The sequence below is a fragment of the Austrofundulus limnaeus genome, unplaced genomic scaffold, assembly GCF_001266775.1.
Source record: "Austrofundulus limnaeus strain Quisiro unplaced genomic scaffold, Austrofundulus_limnaeus-1.0 Scaffold47, whole genome shotgun sequence".
NCBI classification, from domain to species: Eukaryota; Metazoa; Chordata; class Actinopteri; order Cyprinodontiformes; family Rivulidae; genus Austrofundulus; species Austrofundulus limnaeus.
Window position 1 is genome coordinate 690,679 of NW_013952449.1, and position 11,317 is coordinate 701,995.

Genomic DNA, 11,317 nt, shown 5'->3' on the forward strand with positions numbered 1-11,317 from the left:
TAGATAGATAGATAGATAGATAGATAGATAGATAGATAGATAGATAGATAGATAGATAGATAGATAGATAGATAGATGTGTGTATGCCTCCTTGTTTTTGCTACTTAGTGGGGATGGTTTTTCAGGAAAATGCAGCCTTTGGAGGCTGATTTTGGGTGGGTAACTGAGTAACTGTTCCTTGCTCTATTTTTCCTTTATTTTTCCCTAAATAGCTGGGGAAAAATATAAATGTACACAAGTGATAGCTTGAATATCAAGAAGATAAAGCTGACTGGTCAAGGGGGCCACAAATTGTTGCTCCTGTAACAGACAGACATGGAAAAAAAAAACATTATTGCTCACCTTCACCTCTTGGCGGTCGATAAAAATGATGCAACTTTACATAACACCTTCTTTTAACCGTTTTTTCTCATTCTTTTATTAAAGAATACAATACAATACAAATTCATACCTAATTTGTCCTCCATCGTGACTGAGCCCTGGTTTTACATGAGTAAGAGCATAAACCCTGGTTTCCTTTTGATGTTTTTGATTGCTTGGCCACTAATTGTGCTACTCTGGTGCTTTAACAAAGCTTTCCAAATGAATGAACTAATAGGAAACAAGCCAATTTTCATCCTGTGACATGAATAATTTCCCATGCCAAGAATAAATTCATTATATATAAAAAAAATTGCTTCCTTGAAAGACACACACACACTTATTAGAGAAGAAGAAAGGAACCAGCAGGGGGAGATGGGGGTGGAGGTGTAAAGCAGGATAGGTGTGGAAGAGAGAGATGTAAGAGATGAGTCACTGTAAAAACAAACAGCTGTAATTTAACCAAACAAACTGAAGTACCAGTTTGCACCTGTTACTTTTAGGTAAATTATATCAAATATTTTCAAGTTTAAATGAGCTAAATGTAGTAATTAAAAGAAATGTTTAAATGTACATTAATAAAATGATCACTGATTTACTTGAACAACTAATTATACTTTAAAAAGGTAGAGGCAATATTTATTTTAATTAATATTTATGAATTCAAATGAAGTTACAAAATACTGTAGCTACATTAAAATTCAAATGAGATACCAAATATAATTTGCACATTAAACAGCTCACTAACAATTATTGCATCTAGAAGTTTCTCTTTTTTCTGCCACAATAATTGTGTAATGGTAAACTGAAAATGGTGTCAAAGTTTATACAAAAAAAAGTTGTGTTTATTTTTTTTCTTGATGTGGGCTGTGATCAGTAGAAAACTGAACACATAAGGTCATTTAGCACTGCACCTCAGTATCAGATGGAATACATCAAGACATAAAAACATTATCAGAATCTTTCCATGTAGGTGATTTATGACAGTTCCTAACATCAAAATAACATTTGCTAAGTTATCTGTATTTTTAACTCATAACAATGGCAACTTAATTTTCTGTGCAGACCCAAAGGAAGTTAACTCTTAGGTAAGGTAGTAATGATGTATGATGTAATGCATAACTAATATCTGTAGTTAAATATTCATCAATACTGTATGTGTGAGAATGATGATTCAGCTTTCACAGTGTTTTCCAGTTGTTGTCTTTTTTTTTTTTCATATGCTCTATATACTTGGCAATAATTTTATACCATTGGAAAGCCTGTTTATTTTCTTTATACCTGTAAATGGTGTCACATTTGAAGAGAAAACATTATGGAAGTCATTGAATGTTATTTTTATTGACCAATCACAGGGAAAAAAATATGGAATCACTCAATTCTAAGGAAAAAAGTATGGAATCATGAAAAACAGATATAAGACCATTCAAAATACATCACTAGTATTTAGTTACACCACCTTTGGCTTTTATAATGGCTTGCAGGCATGGACTTGATGAGTGACAAACAGTATTCTTCATCAATTTGGTGCCAACTCTCTTTGATAGCAGCTGCCAGATCAGCTTTGCAGGTCGGAACCTTCTTGTGGACCTTTTTTTTTTTTTCAATTTCCACCACAGATTTTCAATTGGGTTGAAATCTGGACTATTTGTAGGCCATGACATGGACTGAATGTGTCTTTCTCCAAGGAATGCCTTCACTGTTTTTGCCCTATGACACGATGCATCGTCATCTTGGAAAATGATTTCATCACCTCCAAACATCTGTTCAATTGATGGGATGAGAAAACTGTCCAAAATGTCAATGTAAACTTGTGCATTAATAGAAGAATGAACCACAGTCATCTCCCCAGTGCCTTTGCCTCACATGCCCCATATCATCAAGGACTGTGGAAATTTGGTTGTCTTCAGGCAGTCCTCTTCATTAATCTCACTGGAACGACACCAAACAAAAGTTCCAGCATCATCACCTTGTCCAATGCAGATTCTTGACTCATCACTGAAGATAACTTTCATCCAGTCATCCACAGTCCATGATTGCCTCTCCTTAGCCCATTGCAGTCTTGTTGCAGTCTTGTTCTTTTTTGTTTAGGTGTCAATGATGGTTTTCTTTTAGCTTTCCTGAATTGAAATCCTATTTCCTTTAGGCGATTTCTTACAGTTTGGTCACATACATTTGGTTCCAGCTTCCTCCCATTTATGCTTTATCTGTTTAGTTGTACGTTTTCGGTTTTCAAGAGAAATGTCCTTAAATTGTTTGTCTTGATGATTTGATGTCTTTCTTGGTCTACCAGTACACTTGGCTTTAACAACCTTTCCATGCTGTTTGTATTTGGTCCATATCTTGGATACAGCTGACTGTGAACAGCCCACATCTTTAGCAACCATGCATGAAGAGTTACCTTCTTCAAGAAATTTCACAATCCTCTCTTTTGTTTCAAGAGACATTTCTCTTGTTGGAGCCATGGTTCTTGCCACTCCACTTCGTCCAGCAGCCCTCCAAGGTGTCATGACTGCAGGTGTTTTTAACTGCAGACTAACGAGCAGATCTAATCTGAGGCAGGTGTCCATTTAGGGAAAGGAATTTTACTGGGTGTATCCTTATTTTCTACCTCCAATTTCAGCGATTCCATAATTTTTTCTTCAGAATTGAGTGATTCCATATATTTTCTCTGTGCTTGGTTAATAAAAGTAACATTCATTGACTTCCACAATGTTTTCTCTTCATTTCTTTGAGTGTTCCTGAAAGCCAACAAGTTGCACTTTGGAATGAATTTCTTTCACAGAATGAAATGTCTGAATGAGTGCTCATCCAAGACTGGTCATTCCATACCTTTTGCCAGGGGTTGTAGTTACCAAACATTTTTAAGGTTCAATTTGCTCTTATTAGCAGGGTTGCACATACAATTTTTGGTCTGGTTCTCAGGGGAGAACCTAGGGTTGTTGCTTGGTGCTCATATTTTCCTTCACTCATTTAACACATTTATCTATATGGGTGTCAGGGCATCTAATGTCCCCCTGTTCTGTTTAATGACTCCTATCAGCTGCAGTGTCTCAGGACTTCATGTAAAATCAGTCCAACGAGTTTTTTATTTAATTCTTTTACTCTGCATAAATTTTGTAAACTGCCTAAGTGGCCGAGGGGCTGGGTGTATGTCATATAAACATCACAAACTGAACATTTCATGGTTAAATATCTTGTAGACTACACATGTCTCTCAGATGGACAGCTCCTGTTTGGTCTTCACTTTGGCCTTGGTTAAACCAGCTATCCACAGTCCAAGCAGCAAATATCTGTCTTTTGCACAGAGCAAACAACTTAAAACATACAAATGTTTTAGTTGTTAGACTGATTTATTTTTAAAATACTATTTTATTCAAAAATATTACATTATTTAGATGGTTTCAGCTCATGTAATCATTTATTCTTTGTATTTGATCATTTAATAAATTACATTTAACCCAGAGCAGCTGTGTCACAATAGAGTCCTAAATATAAACATGTTTACATCAAGAACCTTTTTTTATTCAATTGTGAATGAAATTTGTGGATCTTTATGATAAACTAAAATAACATTTAAAATCTTTCATCTAGAGAACATGGCAAGTTGCTTTTATATTTTTTAATATATTGTATACTGTATTTTTTTTTGACGGGTGTACCAGAGCAACTGCACCCGCGACTGCAGCTGGAACCTCATCCCGATGTCTGCGTTTTCACAGTTACTCCCGTAACATGAACAGAATTGCATTTCTTTCTCAACGTCTCCCGACCGCATGTAAAATTGCAAAACTAGTTGATAACAGAATAAGTACAACTGTCCCGACAGTAGCAACACGTTCCTGATAACTTCTCTCCATTTCCCTGAGATGCGACTTTTACTTCCTGTTTACCACACGCATGCGTCTGACGTAACTGACACGCTTCAAGCCAGTTGATGGAAACACATCTGATTTGCATTTCTTCATTTTTTTTCCTGTTTGCGAAATTTTTAAAAAATCAACAAATTCGAGTCAAAATTGGATGGAAACACAACTTATGTTGGACTCGCTCCTCCTCCTCCATCTCATTAATAACTGACACGAGGGGGGTACCTGATGTATCCAAAACTGGATGCAGATGGTACCTGACCAAGCTTCAATATGTGAAGAGTTGGGAGTGAGAATGGGTTGCTTGGAACGGTTCCATACAACCAACACTATAACCATCAGTAAAACATTTCCCTAGTCAGCCTCTTGGTCTGCACCCACCACTCTCCAACAACTGCTCAACCTGCCTTGGTGTCCCTGGTCTGACTGCCACTGCCTGTAATTCCTCACTGGTCGTCTCCCTCCTGAACCTGTAAAGGAAAAGACCATGTAAGCTCACCTGCAGTCACTGCTCTTAAATATCAACACACAGTTCTTGGAAACCCATCTTGTCCCCCTCCCCTTTCAGATTCAACCAGGGCACCAATTCTCACTTCTTTCTAAATAAATATTTACCTTGTTTCCTTTTGCTGGACTCCTTTGTCTCAGTTGGTTCTCTGGGTATAGAAAAGATACTTATCTAACCTGATACAACACATTCTAGCAGTCATTCACCTCTCAGTATTTACAACGCTGTTTGCAGAAAACACAACTTCTCTAGTTTTTGGTTGCATAACAAAAGCTAAACAGCTGATGTAGGTCAAATTTGTCTAATGTTGTCAATCATGTTTACTAGCTTAAATATTGAAGTTTTTTTTATTTTTTTTTACTGGGATAATTCAATGCTGTTTAAAATTCCTTTTTACACTGTGTGAGCTGCAGTGAAGAAGGGGGACTGGGGACAAGACAGAAGGCATAAATATGCCGGCTTTGTTGAGGAGCTTTGACGTTAACTGTAAGCACGAGTTAGAAGGCTCTGCCTTTCCTTTTGTTTGACTTCATACTCCACTTTCTATTCTTTTTTTTCTTCAGCTGTTTTCTGCTTTTGTACAGATAGGCACATAGATCCACGAGTCCAGTCACAAGCACCAGACAGCCAATGTTATCAGTCTCTAATGCATCAGAACCAATATCAGTCTCCCCAAATTAATTACCAGCTCTTGCTGTGGCCTGTTTCTGTAATAAGTCTCTCAGGGAGCGCGAGTGATGGACTGCACTGTGTCCTCTCCTTCCATTCACACAGATAGATACTCCCACCTCGGCTGTGGTCTTTCACCGCTTAATACAACCCACCTCCCCACCATCACACTGCTGCTTTCATGCTGCGTGGGGAGAGTGGATGAACCTGTAAAACAATCACTTCCTCAATTGGCTTTGTGTCAAGGAGAATTAAGTCATGTTCCATAATGGGATCTGGACCACAGTAACAGCCCCCTTGTGTGATGCACTGACACACTGTAGATGTAAAACGACTTGTTGGGTATCAGCATGCGGAGCTCTAATGTGGCCGGATATTGACATGATGGAGCAGCTTAGATGGCTCACGGTACAGCAGCAGAGAAACAAAGATCAGTCATCTTCCTGGCTCTTTGCCCAATATGACATTCATCGTGCACATAGCAGTGTTAGCGTAAATAAGCTGGAAAATATTCTAAAATGTAGTGAGGGTGGACATTTTTTTTTCCAGAGTGCTACAAAAAGCTGCACATAATTTACTAAAAAAGGCACAGTGAGCTCTACTGACATCAGGAAGATCACCCCTCTCTCTGCCCACTTTTCACTCAGATGCTCATCCAAAAAAAGAAGAAAGAAAATGTCAACACCAATGACATTCTTTGTATTTTTTTTCCAAAAAAGAGGTTTGATCAAAGTCTCCAGGCTGTACCAGTAAAAAGATGAGCTTACTTAATCTCGAAGATATAAACTATGACATTGGTTCTTGTATTTGACCTCCTCCATTTGCACAACAACGGTAACTTGATATACAACTTAAGCCTGACAGATGGAACAACAATAATGAAGGATTACATGCTTGATTTTGTGCTGTAGATGCCAGTTGCTCAGCAGCAAAACCCTCATCCTCTAATAATTCAGAGAGCAGACAAGACTGATAAAAATAGCATAAAAAGTTATTTATATTACTTTACTGAACTGTAAACTACGCAAAAATTCAAACAATGCAGGGAAGAAAACTTCCGTCTTCATCAAAGATGCATTAAAAAAAGACAAAAATGCAATGAATTCCAAAAAAATTGCAACTTGTCTATGAAGAATTTAGTTTGATACACTTTGAATAAACTTCCAGCTTGATGAAAACTGTTTGAAAAGAAACTATTTCAGTTTTTATATCTGAAAATAAACTTTGACTGTGACGACTTGATTGGTTTTCTGTGTATTATTCAAGTTTCCAATCTGAAAAATTCTTTACAAACTTATTTACACAAAAAACAATTATTCTTTACACTTTCTCATATTTGATTCTGTGTTTCACATTATTTGTTTAAGGTTGCTTTTCACCTGTAAAGAAAATGGCTGAAAAACACAAAACGGAAAAATGTCTGTCGATTCCAAGAAAGAAAGAAAAGAGGAAGCTTGTTTGGTCATTGAGCGGAATCCAGTTCAAATTTCTCTGTGCAGATATGTTCCTTACAGAAAGGAAAGCATAGATAAATGACATGACAGTGGTACGCCAAGCAGCATGATGGCTAAGTGTTTTGCACTTGCAGCAAAAAGTTTCTGAGTTCTACCCTTGGGTCTGTGCGGTATTTGTGTGAGTTTCCTTCAGGTACTCTAGTTTCCTCCCACGCTCCAACAATTAAACATGTTTAGGCCGCCTTCAGGCACAGGCCTCCATTGAAAAAGAAATCTACGATCTCAATAGGATTTGCCTGGTTAAATTAGTGTTGGCAAATAACCTTCAGACCTGGCTGAGGACAAGACAGCTTGGCCTGAAAGGCTGGTGACAGACAACACATAGCTGCAGTGATGACAAGAACCTGTGAAGAACAAGGACAGAGAAGCAGACCAGTTTAGTCACAGTCTGTAAACCGCCACTGATTTACAGTCATGATTTTTAGGGTGAGGAAAACCATGCAACCTTGTCAACTCATGCTATACTGAGAGGACTCAGAGTGGTTTGGCGCAAGAGGTAGAACCAAAGGATTACTGGCTATAAACTTGTTAAAGGGGACCTAATATGCAAAATTCACTTTTTAAAGGATTTTTTACTCAACTTTGGGTATGTACTTCTTAAAAAAAACTGTCCTAGGACCAAAAAATGCACCCAGGGCCATATTTACTGTAAGTAAATGTATTTTTAATGTATATTAACGACAAGTTTTGTACTTCCGTCATTTTGTGATGTCACAAGCCGTACGACAACCCACCGGAACCTACGTTCAGCCCCTCACCTAGAAACCCTCGGGTGAGGCTCCACCTACTCAGTATAAAAAGCCGTCACGGTTGTTGTTGGGTAATGCACAGCTTATTTTACAAAAGCCTCCAATAGGGCGATGGGTAGGGTGTTGGGCCAGAGAGCAGGAGACCAGGGTTTGAGACCAGCACAGACACAATTCAATTATTTATTTTCATTCGTTATGAACACGTTTTCTCATTTGCCTCTATTGTTTAGCTTATTAAAGCCTTGTTAAAGGCTATTTTTTCGAGTTTCTGAGGTATTTTGGCCGCTGCTGCTCCCTGCTCTGGTAACAGAGCGCAGAGCAGGGGAGGGGAAGAAAAAAAAAAGAAGCTGCGACCATGGCTGTGTCCAAAACGGCAGGCCAGGTTCTCCAAAGGCCGAATTTGTCGGCCGCATACGTCACAGCGCCGCGTCGAAGGCCGTCCAAAACCGAAGACTCCTCCGATGTGGCCAACAAATATGTCCTTCCTTTGGCCCGAATCGAAGGACAGGACTGATGGATCCTTCCCGGCCCAGCATGTCCCATAATGCATTGCGGCCCGACCGGAGATTTTTTTAAGCTAGTAATGGCGGACGAAGCGAGAGAAAAGAATACATTTTAAATAAAAATATGGCAATATAAAAATTAAAAAAAATAGCGGTTGTAATTCTAATACTTTCATCATTTGTATGGACATGTTTTTAAATATTATTTTTGTCATTAAAAAAAGCGAAATAAACATGAACCTACAGCGGGTCAATTAGTTCTTCAAATGTTACCTTTAAGTAAATTTTATAGTTTTGTGATATTAATAATGCTAATGTATTGATATTTTTCTAATTTTGATTTAAGTTTGCTTTTTAGCATCGTCACAGTTGCCAGGTGACATGACGTACGCCAGGGTAAGGAGGGGAGGCTAGACCGTCCAAATTCACAGCCTCTTTTTTTCCAGTCTTCCTGGTCCACCAAGGACCCTGCCCGCCGCGACTGGGTAGTCTGGGTCCTCCGGAGGACCCGGCCTGTCGTTTTGGACACAGCCACGACTCTGCCTCTGGGTCTCATATGGTTGTACAACGGAGCTTCTGCTATTATTAGCCATGCTAACGTAAACTCTGGCTTTAGAGGGCGGAGTTAATGTCAACAGATTTTTGGAGGGCGTTACCAACAGAGCTCATTAACATAAACAGCTCTTCTGAACTGAAGTCAGAGCAGGCAGAACTAGAAAATGGGAAATTTTATTATCTGAGAATTATTTTGTGCATTAAATTGAATGAACATGGTCTGGATAGCCCACAGACATACCATAAAAAATTTCTAGGGCCCATAATTGGTCTCCTTTAATACACATGCACATGCTTAGGTTTTGCCTATTCAAGTTACAATAACAATTTAAAGAGAGAGAAAGAGAAAAAAACCTACACTAAATATTTAATTCAATAAACAAAAAAAATTGGCTCCTTGCTTTCCACTTACACCGTTAACCAAGGGACTCTCCTGGCAAAGCGGGAGGAACTGTTCCTTACTCTAATCCACATGTAGCGGTGGCAAGGATTTCTAATGCTCTATAAATTCAGGGCTTATCTCCAGACAGTGACTAGTAAATGGTAAGCAATGCTATCAATCATGGAGCTTCCTGCTGTGTGATTCATAGTAATGTGTTTCCATTTAAAATTCCCCTAGGGCTGGAGGATAGGAGGGAGAGAGAGAGGAGGACAGCAAGTCTCTAGGCATCAAATTCCCCACAACAATCAATATGTGGAGCTCAAACTGCCCGTGACTTAGCCGGCCCAGGGAAATAAATGTATTGAGGTAAGGAAAATGCACTAAAGAGGAAAGGAAATATGTTACAATAGAACGTAAAAACACACACCCAAAACCCTCACCCAAACATCTATACTTCTTATTCTGTAGTAGAAGACTTTTCGCTTTCAGAGAGCTTTCTCACAGCAGATAAATTCACATGCAGATTACAGAACTGCCAATACACAACAGTGTTGGTCAGTTACTAAAAGTAGCTCCCAATGAAATATGTGACATCTGCAAGTCCCCGGATGTCATTCAAGATGAACTGCTTAAAAAATGGTATCGGTAAAGCATTGTTGTGACAGGATTTGCAATAGTGACACCCAATATACTGGCAAACCTCATATGCAAGGCATTAAATGGACTGTACTTGTATAGCACCTTTCTATCCAACCAGGATACTTGAAGCACTACAATCTGTGCTAATCAGACTAATCAGTGCCAGTCACATTCATACACTCGTGGGAGACACATCAGAGGCATTAGGGGTGAAGTGTCTCGCCCAAGGGCACAACAACTGAGACAGCTGGAACGGGGGATCAAACCGGCAACCTACAGGTTCCAAGATGACTCCCCTAACCACTCTGCCACACCCACCTTATTAGGCATTAATATATATATTTTTTCCATTTACAAAGTCAATTACTCAGGGAGAGGAATTTGATCATTAGATTTGACTCTGGGGCTGAGTTGCCTTCGACTTGAAAAATGTGAAGAGTACCTAAATCTGTTCAAAACACTTTTTTTGGAGGAAACAGACCGACAAAGGTGCACCCTTCCCCCACACCAACAACCTGCAGTCGCTGAACAGGTTTGTCCATTCATTCTGTTTTTTTCCCTGCAAATTCTTTTGTGTCAGAAAGTAACCGGAGTACTGAACTTTTTTTTCTTTGTTTTCAAACTGCCCATGTAAATGTGCCCATTTTAGCACTTATTTCTGTTAACTGGTCATGCAGTTATTTAAAGAATAAAACATTTACATGTTTTTCTTGGGTACAGAACCAAGCTTGCTAAGAGCTAACGGCTAACGGCGGATAACAATGCAGGAACAAAACACTATCAGTTCAACTTGGCTGCCGAACATTGCCAGTCCTCTACATTGTAGCCACCACTTTAGTTGAGTGCATCCCTCTATACAATCACACCAGTTTTGGTGCCTGAAACATCATCTTTGTTTATGTTTATGTAGAGGTAACCCTGTTGAAAAAAAACTTTTCTATTGTTTTTTTCTTTGTCTTTGATTTTAGTTTTTACACTTATAAGAAGAAAATCATTTTAAAGTGTTTTTATTTTCTTTAAGTGAATAGAACAACAGNTGTTAAAATCCACATTTAGGTTAAACTAAAGCCAAAGTGCATTAGATTAGAATCAGAACAGCACCAGCTGGAGACTCAACGCCCTGCATCTGCCATGATGGTCCACCTCGCCTGCCAAGGTCCTGTCGTGACTCAACGCTCCTGACCTGCAGCCTCCTGGTGGGGGCCATCTCCTGCTGTTCCTGCTGTTCCTGCTGGTGGTCTCTGTTCCTGCTGAGACCTCAACAACAACATCTACAGCCTCATGGAATCGGTTCTCGGAGAGGGGGTTCCAGCAATCTTCTGCTCCACCACGTGGTTCTGGAATTATCTGTTCCTCCTGTTCGCTCCTGGTGGTAGTCAACTCTACCACATTGTTCCAGAGATCCTGTTCCTGTTGTTCCAGAAATTGGTTGATTCCAAGTCAACCAACACAATCGCAATGGAATTACCCTTGTGGAATATATTTTTCTTTTTTTTTCCCTTCGTTGTGGATTATCGATTTCCTTGGTGGATTATACACTTTGGGTTCCGTTGGATTACAGACTCTGTG